We start from the raw sequence: 8,812 nt of genomic DNA, 5'->3' as shown, positions 1-8,812 counted from the left end.
CCGGGATTCCTCTAGTCTCAGTCAGACCATTAAGTCTGATCTTTTTATGAGAATTTGGGGTCTGCATCCCACTGATCTCCTGCTCCCTCAGGGGTTCTCTGTTGTGTTCCCTGTTAGGGCAGTCATTGGTTGTGGCCGGGCACCAACCAGTTCTTCTGGTCTCAAGATGATGTAAGTCTCTGGTTCATGTGGCCCTTTCTGTCTCTTGGGCTCATAGTTATCGTGTGACCTTCGTATTCTTCATTCTCCTTTGATCCAGGTGGGTTGAGACCAATTGATGCATCATAGGTGGCCGCTTGTTAGCATTTAAGACCCCAGACGCCACATTTCAAAGTGGGTTGCAGAATGTTTTCATAACAGAATTGTTTTGCCAATTGACTTAGAAGTCCCCTTAAGCCATAGTTCCCAAACCCCCGCCCTTGCTCCGCTGACCTTTGAAGCATTCAACTAACAACAATTTTTATGGAAGCAGATTGCCAGGACTTTCTTCCGTAAAACCTCCTTGTTGTTAGGTGCTGTCAAGCTGATTTCAATTCATAGTGACTCCGTATAACGGAGTAGAGCTGCCCCATAGGGTTTCCTAGGTTGTAATCTTTATGGGAGCAGATAGCCAGGTCTTTCTCCTGCAGAGCAGCTGGCCTTTCAGTTCAAACCATCGGCCTTTCAGTTAAGAGCCAAGTGCTTAAACCTTGAGCTACCATGGCTGCTTAAAAACTCCTTAATGGGGGTAACAATGAAAAAAATGTGGAGAAATTCTGCTCTTTAATGACCCAAAGCCCTTTCTTGGTCTGGCACAGAGCGCTTTGAATCTGTTACCCTTAAGTGTACAGTTTATACTATTGTCCTCTAAAGTGATACGTGTGTGTGTATGTATAGATACCCTCTTCTCTTTGTATGATGCAGTTCATAATAGAAACAGTTCAAGTTCAATGTGAATTATTTTTTCCCTAAATGCCCTACTCTACCTGCTCTTGTCTCCACATTGAGCACCTGCAGCCCTCATGAGCCTCCTGCGTCTTCCTGCAGCTCAGCAGCTCTTTGTTGGTATTTCCCACACAGAAGCGCTCCAAGGCATTTGCAAGCTGGGAGATTTCACTGTACACTCACTCTTTTCTTGACTCATCAAGTCAAAAATATTTCTTGGGTGCTAGTCACTGTCATGAACACCAAGATATCAGACATGCGGCCTGCTTCCCAGAAGCTTACAATGTCACTGAAGATGTCACAAAGACAAGCTCAACAAAGCAATTTATGAGACGGGACTGTAAGGCAACGAGGTCGATTTCCACACGAAGGTTGTGGAAGCAAGCTCAGGGCTTGATGGTCATATCTCAAAGCTCTAAGGGCCAGTTAACCTGGTCCCCAAGGAGCATGAATCCCCCACCAGAAGCCCCACTACTGATGCTTTTCTGTCCCGAGAAAGGGTTGTTTAGCCTTGCTGTTTTATTTCTTATCTCTAAGCCAATTTCCTATTTGTCACCAAACATTCTCCTCATTCCCATGGCGACTCAACTTCTTCAACAGGCTTTGGTGTGGAGCCTGTCAGAGGCTTCTTGAAAGTGTAAATAGATTGTGTCTACTGTTTCCCCCCTTATCCGTACACTTATTTGGCCATTCAAAGAGCTCTAGTAGATTAGGGAGGCACGATTTTGCCTCTCCGAAGACAGGCTGCCTTTCCACAGGAATGGAGTTTTCTCAAGTGTTCCATAATCCTGCCCGCAGAAGCTTTGCTGACTTGCCTGGTGTGGAAACAAACTGTGTGGGCCACTTCCCAGAAACCCCTCTGGTGCCCCTCAGTTTTCAGCGCGGGAGTCCATCTCAAGGAAAGGCACTTGTTTTGTCCCGGCCTTCCATGATATCAATCTTTTTGTTTATTGGGGGGAAGGCAGGCAAAATAAAAACAAAATATATGGTATGTTTGCTTTCTGTGGCTTGGAGAGTTCAGGCACTGTTATTCATCTTGTACAGAAGATAACAGGGAGGTAATCTGTATCTCATTTCATTTTATGTCATATCACCTTGTTTACACCACGCTTTAAGTTGTTTATAGGATATAGATTACCTTTAAACGAGCTGCTCTTGGTCATTTTTCGTTTCCCCGCCAATAAAAATGTTTAAAGGCAGGCATTGTTCTGAGAAATGACTATGGTACTTAGGGCACAAAGATGCTTTAATTGGGAAAGACAGTTTGTCTTGTATCTTGGCCTCCCATATCTTTCTGAACCAGGTTTTGATACTATGTGGAGCCTTCTGACTCCATCATTGAGCTATGCAGCGTTTTGTAGTTATTAAGGGCAAATGAGTTTCTTCTTTAAACACAGGCCTCTGCTTACCACATTTAGTGCTATTTGACTTGGGTCTCAAGATAGTGCTATTCCCGGAATGGACTTCACACGCCGAATTTCTTTTCTTTTTTTTAAAATTACCCACAATCCTATCACATATGCTGCAATGACCTTTTTTTCCCTACAGGCTCTCCAACAATTTGCTGAGATGAAGAGATTTATACAGAGTGCTTTTGAGCTAGGAACTTACAGGTTAACTCTTTCGTGTTCGAGTCCTTAGATAGCTCATTAATGCTACTTCTGAAAATACATAGTGAGTGCATACTTCAACGACGGCAAGATTTCTATGCCACAGATGTTCCTTCCAACGTTATTTAGAGTAATAAAAAATGAAGAGTATTCAGCAATATGAAAAAATGTGTGAAATGAAAAAAGCAGGGTGCAAACCCATGCACACAACTATGTAAAAACATATGTGAAAAAAGACCGGAGGGAAATACACAAAAAGAACCATTGTGCAAGGATAACGAACTCACTGGTGCTTTTCTTTACTCTCTAAGCATTTCTTATATGTTGTGCTGTTGCTTTATCAAGAAAAACTGATTTTAGTTAGATAATTATTCCAAAAGGCAAAAAAAAAACCCATTGCCATCAAGTCAATTCTGACTTATAGTGACCCTATAGGACAGAGTAGAACTGCCCCATAGTTTCCACGGACAGGCTGGTGGATTTGAACTGCTGACCTTTTCGATAGCAGCAGTACCTCTTAACTACTGTGCCATTAGGGTTTCCATCAAAGGGCTAAAGAAGTAGCTAAATCTTTCTCTCTAAAGTGGAACCAGGTGGTACAAACAGTTAACACTCTCAACTGCTAATGGAAAGGCTGGAGATACAGCCAGAGGTGCCTTGGAAGAAAGGCCTGGCAATCTACTTCCAAAAAATCAGCCATTGAAAACTATGGAACACAGTTCTACTCTAACCATGGGGTTGCCATGAATCAGAGTTGACTCGATGACAACTGGTATGGGTAAGACAAAAAAACTCCGAAATCCCTGGCCCTTCTTGGGTCGATTCCAACTCAGGGCGACCCCATAGAGCTTCCAAAGCTGTAAATCTCTATAGAAGCAGACTGTCCCATCTTTCTCCTGCTGAGCCACTGGTGGTTTCCAATAGCTGGCCTTTTGGTTAGCAGTCAGTATGGGTAAAATGGGACCAAAATCTCTCATTTTCTCATATAGCCTATTGAACTTTCGGAAAGTCAGCCCCACCAGCTCTCTGATTCATAAAAAGTGTGTGATGGCTTAATATGGGAGTTGAAATCACAGATGAACTACAGGATCCAGCGTGGTGGTGCTGGGGGCAATGCAAAGAACGTAGCCCTGACCTCAAGTATGCAGGCCCAGAGGTACCAGGTCTTCTGATTTTTCAGGTGGAGCTTTTTGTGAGCGCTCCTGATTTGTACATTTGGCCACTAAATCAAGTTCAAAAATAAAATAAAAACATTTGTGGGCCAAACTGAACATGCCTGTAAACCTGTCTCACTCAGCCAGTAGGTGGCACGTTCGTGACCTTTCCAGTAACCCCCATTTCTAACGTTGCAGCCAAATGCCTGATTCTGCACGCTCAGGCAACCCCAACCCTCCCCTTCCTCAGCGAGCCCTGTGCCACTTCCGACTACTTGATGAGGGTGATGAAGGATATTAGTCCTCAGAATAATGAAGACTTGTGAATTCGCTCCTCGTTGGAAGCGCTTCTCTTGCCAGAACGTGAAAGCTGGCGACATTTTTTATACTAATTTGTTTCTCCGTCTGTCGCTTACATTTAGTGTTGCTGTGAGGAATGGGTTTGATGCTGTTCAAATATGCCCAATTTCATCGTTGAGCTCCTCCGCAGTCGTCACATGGTGCCAGTCAGTCCCAGGCTCTGTTCCAGCTTGCTGTCATTCAGATTTCAGCAGTCAGTGTATTCATCACGAAGGATTCGAACATCGCTGCCCTGTCTGACACCACTCGCCAGATTCAGAGAGCTGATGTGAGCAAGAGCCCGCCTCTTTAAGTTCTGTCTCCCTCTCCCTTTCATCCCCAGGAGCACCTTTGGCACCAGGGCCATTGAGCGATCCTACCTGCTTCCGCGCTGATATCTGTTCCTGATTTCTTAGGAAGGGGCCCAGACGACCTCCGCTTCTGGAGAATGACCCTTTTCCCTGTGATGACTTCACTGGCTTTGCCACACAGATTTCCCCTCTGTTCTCAGTTCCTCAGATACCCAACCTGGGGCTTCCAGCAAGGTGCAGCTGACACTCCAGAACCAACAATCACTCCCAGTCATCATCCCGCTTGGCCTGTGAGGTCAGTGGAATGTCCTTGCTGCTTTGAAGCCAGGGCAAACTGCACCAGCAGGGTCGTCTAAGAAGCTCATGCACTGATCAAAGTTATCACAGATCAGTAAACAAATGAGTCAAGGCTTCCCAGGCAGCCAGCTTTGGCTTCTACATAGCCAACCGCCATCCTTCCTGATCTAGGACCCATCATGGTAACTAACATCTCCTATTAGTTCTTGGTTTATTTTGGGCACTGCAGATGCTGCCAGGTGTTTACTTTTAATGTGAGGAGAATTACGCTGCTCTTGTGGTTGGGGGGAGGGAAGAAGGAACTCAGGGCTGCCGAGGCGGCAAGCCCCTCCACAGCCTAGTCGCCGGGGGCTCCTTCCCCCTCCCCTCCAGATGTGGCCCAGCCCCCAACCCTCTGGAGATCAGTTTTGTCAAGTTAGCAGATCCAGACTATTCCAGGCATGGAGAGCCTTGAAGCCTCTAACATCCTGGCAGCACACATGGCCCACCATGTGGGGCACACGTGTGCAACTGCAAGGTCACGCCTGGGCTCCACCGGCCCGCACAGGCAGTCTCCAAGTAGGATCCTCACTTCAGAGCCCTCCTCTCACCTTAGCTACCTTTTGAAACAGCTCCCCCTTGACAAGACCCAAAGGGCCCCCTTTTAAATTATTTGGACATCTGAGGTCCCCGGGTAGTGCAAGCAGTTTGCAATTGCTGCTCACCCAAAGGTTGGCAGTTCAAATCCACCCAGGGGCTCTGCAGAAGAAAGGCCTGTAGTATTGCTTCCGTAAAGATTACAGACAAGGAGAGTGGGGCGGGGGTGGAGATTACAGCTACGGAAACCTTGTGGGGCGAAGTTTTACTCTGTGACACATGGGGTCTCTATGAGTTGGAATTGACTCGACAGCAACGGGTTTGGATTGGGTTTTGACTACCTGAAAATGATACTTTGGGCTATATGGCCACAATAGGAACCCAAGACTACGCTCAGAAACCCAGAAAGCGGGACCCATTTTTCAGCTACAATTCTGTTTCCTGATCCCATCACAGCTTGCAGAGTCCAGTAGGATTTGCAGGATCTTACACTGCTAAGGGGAACTGAGGCTAAAGGCAGAGTCCAGTGCAAATACTATTTCTTCCCAGCAGGGTCCGAAGTCTTCCAAAGACACAGCAGGTAATGACCTACAATCCACATCCTTTGAAGTAACGTTCCTGATTCCACATTACTTTGTGCCATCTAAGAAGGTAGGTCCATCAGTTAATGACTTCGTCCTACACACACGTCCCATATTCCAGCTTTGTTTAATGGTGTTACCACCAAGTGCTGTTCTGTGCCATAGAGTTTGTTCCAACTCATAGTGACCGTGTGTACAACACAATGAAACACTGCCCAGTCCGGCACCATCCTCACAATCATTGTTATGCTTGAGCCCATTGTTGCAGCCACTTTGTCAATCCATCTCATTGAGGGTCTTCGTCTTTTTCGCTGACCCTCTACCAACTATGATGTCCTTCTCCTTGGACTGGTCCATTCTGATAACATGTCCAAAGTATGTGACACGGAATCTCTTCATCCTTGCTTCTAAGGAGCATTCTGGCTGTACTTCTTCCAAGACGGATTTTGTTCTTCTGGCAGTCTATGATACAGTCAATATTATTTACCAACACCATAATTCAAAGGCATCAATTCCCCTTCGGTTTTCCTTATTCATTGTCCAGCTTTCACATACATATGAAGCAATTGAAACCACCCGTGGCTTGGGTCAGTTGCACCTTAGACCTTAAAATGACATCTTTGCTTTTTAACACTTTAAAGAGGTCTTTTGCAGTAAATTTGCCTAATGCAATGCTTCGTTTGATTTCTTGACTACCGGTTCCATGGGCGTTGAAAGTGGGTCCAAGTAAAATGAAATCATTGACTACTTCAATCTTTTCTCTGCTTATCATTATGTTGCTTATTGGTCCAGTTGTGAGGATTTTTTTATTTTTTTATGTTGAGGTGTAATCCATACTGAAGGTGAAGGCTATGGTCTTTGATCTTCATCAGCAAATGCTTCAAGTTCTCTTCACTTTCAGCAAGCAAGCCTGTGTCATCTGCATATTGCAGGTTTTTAATGAGCCTTCCTCCAATCCTGATGCCCCGTTCTTCTTCATACAGTCCAGCTTCTCAAATTATTTTCTCAGCATATAGATCGAATAGGTATGGTGAAAGGATACAACCTTGACGCACACCTTTTTTAACTTTAAGCCAGGCAGTATCCCCTTTTTCTGTTCAAAAGACTGTTTGTTGGTCTCAGTACAGGTTCTTCATGAGCACAATTAAGCGTTCTGGAATTCCCATTCTTCCCAATATTATTCATAATTTGTTATGATCCACACAGCTGAATGCTTTTGCATAGTCATTAAAACACAGGTAAATATCTTTCTGGTATTCTCTGCTTTCTGCCAGGACCTAGCTGACATCAGCAATGATATCCCTGGTTCCACATCCTCTTCTGAATGCAGGTCCCTGTTGATGTACTGCTGCAGCGGCTTTCGAATGATCTTCAGCAATATTTTACTTCTGTATGATATGAATGACATTGTTTGATAATTTCCGCATTCTGCTGGATCTCCTTTCTTTGGAATGGGGACAAATATGGCTCTCTTCCAGTCGGTTGGCCAGGTAGCTGTCTTTCAAATTTCTTGGCATAGATGAGTGAGTACCTCCAGAGCTGCATCCATTTGTTGAAACATCTCAATTCATTTTCTGTCAATTCCTGGAGGCATGTTTTTTTTTTACCAATGCCTTCAGTGCAGTTTGGATCTCTTCCTTCAGTACCACTGATTCTTAATCATATGGCTACTCCCTGAAATGGTTGAATTTTAATCAATTCTTTTCAGTACAGTGGCTCTGTGCATTCCTTCCATCTTCTTTGATGCTTCTTGCATCATTTAATATTTTCCTCATTGAGTCCTTCAATATTGCAACTCAATGCTTGAATTTTTTCTTCAGTTCTTTTAGCTTGAGGAATGCTGAGTGTGTTCTTCCTTTTTGGTTCTCTAACTCCAGGTTTTTGCACATGTCATTGTAATACTTTACACTGTCTTCTCAAGCAGCCTTTTGAAATCTTCTGTTTAGGCCTTTTGCTTCATCGCCTCCTCCATTCGCTTTAGCTACTCTACATTCAAGAGCAAGTTTCAAAGTCTCTTTGACATCAATTTTGGTCTTTTCTTTCTTTCTTACCTTTTTAATGCCATCTTCCTTTCTTCATGTATGATGTCCTTGATGTCATTCCACAACTCATCTGGTCTTCAGTCATTAGTGTTCAATGTGTCAAATCTGTTCTTGAGATGGTCTCTAAATTCAGGCGGAGTATACTGAAGGTCATACTTTGGTTCTTGTGGACTTGTTTATGAGTCACCAGGTGACTCCTAAAAACTTGGGAGACACATAGGGCAGACTGGGGGATGTGTGGCTCTGGGGTCCCATTTTCTGAAAGTGGCCAGGAGTGAGCTTATTCCAGCATACTTCTCATTCTTCTCAAGAGGGAGCAGGAGTACCCAAAGGCTTAAAGAGACTGTTGCCCTAAACTCACCCTTCTGTGGGTCAGTTGATCTCTGATCAGGGAGACAATAGAGATCACAGCCATATCTTCCTGGAAATGTTACTGGGGCCTTTGGACAGAGGTCACGGGTCACTATTATCAATTAAATTGTGTCTCCCAAAAATATGTGTTGTAAATCCTAACTCCTATACCTGTGGATGTAATCCCATTTGGGAATAGGATTTTCTTTATTATGTTAATGATGTCCTGTAAGTATAGGACATGTTTTAAGTCAATCACTTATTTTTTTAACTTACCTTCTTGTTGTTGAGAATATACACAGCAAAACATAAAAATATGGAACGTTTCACAAATTTATGTGTCATCCATGTGCAGGGGCCATGCTAATCTCTGTATCATTCCAATTTTAGTATATGTGCTGCCGAAGTCCATGGGCAGATTATTCAACAGGCAAGGTAAGCACAGTGCTTACCTTGCTTACCAGATCATCTGTAGTGAAAAATTTCACATAGGTTTCACCATGTCATGATGTGAAATTGCTGGGAAACCCATGTGAAATTGTTCACTACAATTAGTAAGTAAGCACAAGTAAGCCCATGCTTACCTTGCTTATTGACTAATCCATTCCTGACTAAGCCAATCACTTT

At 44.1% G+C, this 8,812-nt stretch overlaps 1 pseudogene; it reads right to left on the bottom strand.

Moving 5' to 3' along the window:
- Positions 1-8,495: 8,495 nt before the first annotated feature.
- Positions 8,496-8,595, bottom strand: LOC111752269 (U6 spliceosomal RNA; annotated as a pseudogene).
- Between the last annotated feature and the right edge of the window lie 217 nt (positions 8,596-8,812).

The sequence above is a fragment of the Loxodonta africana genome, chromosome 26 (assembly GCF_030014295.1).
Source record: "Loxodonta africana isolate mLoxAfr1 chromosome 26, mLoxAfr1.hap2, whole genome shotgun sequence".
Classification (NCBI taxonomy): Eukaryota; Metazoa; Chordata; class Mammalia; order Proboscidea; family Elephantidae; genus Loxodonta; species Loxodonta africana.
This window is presented reverse-complemented; position numbering and strand designations above follow the sequence as displayed.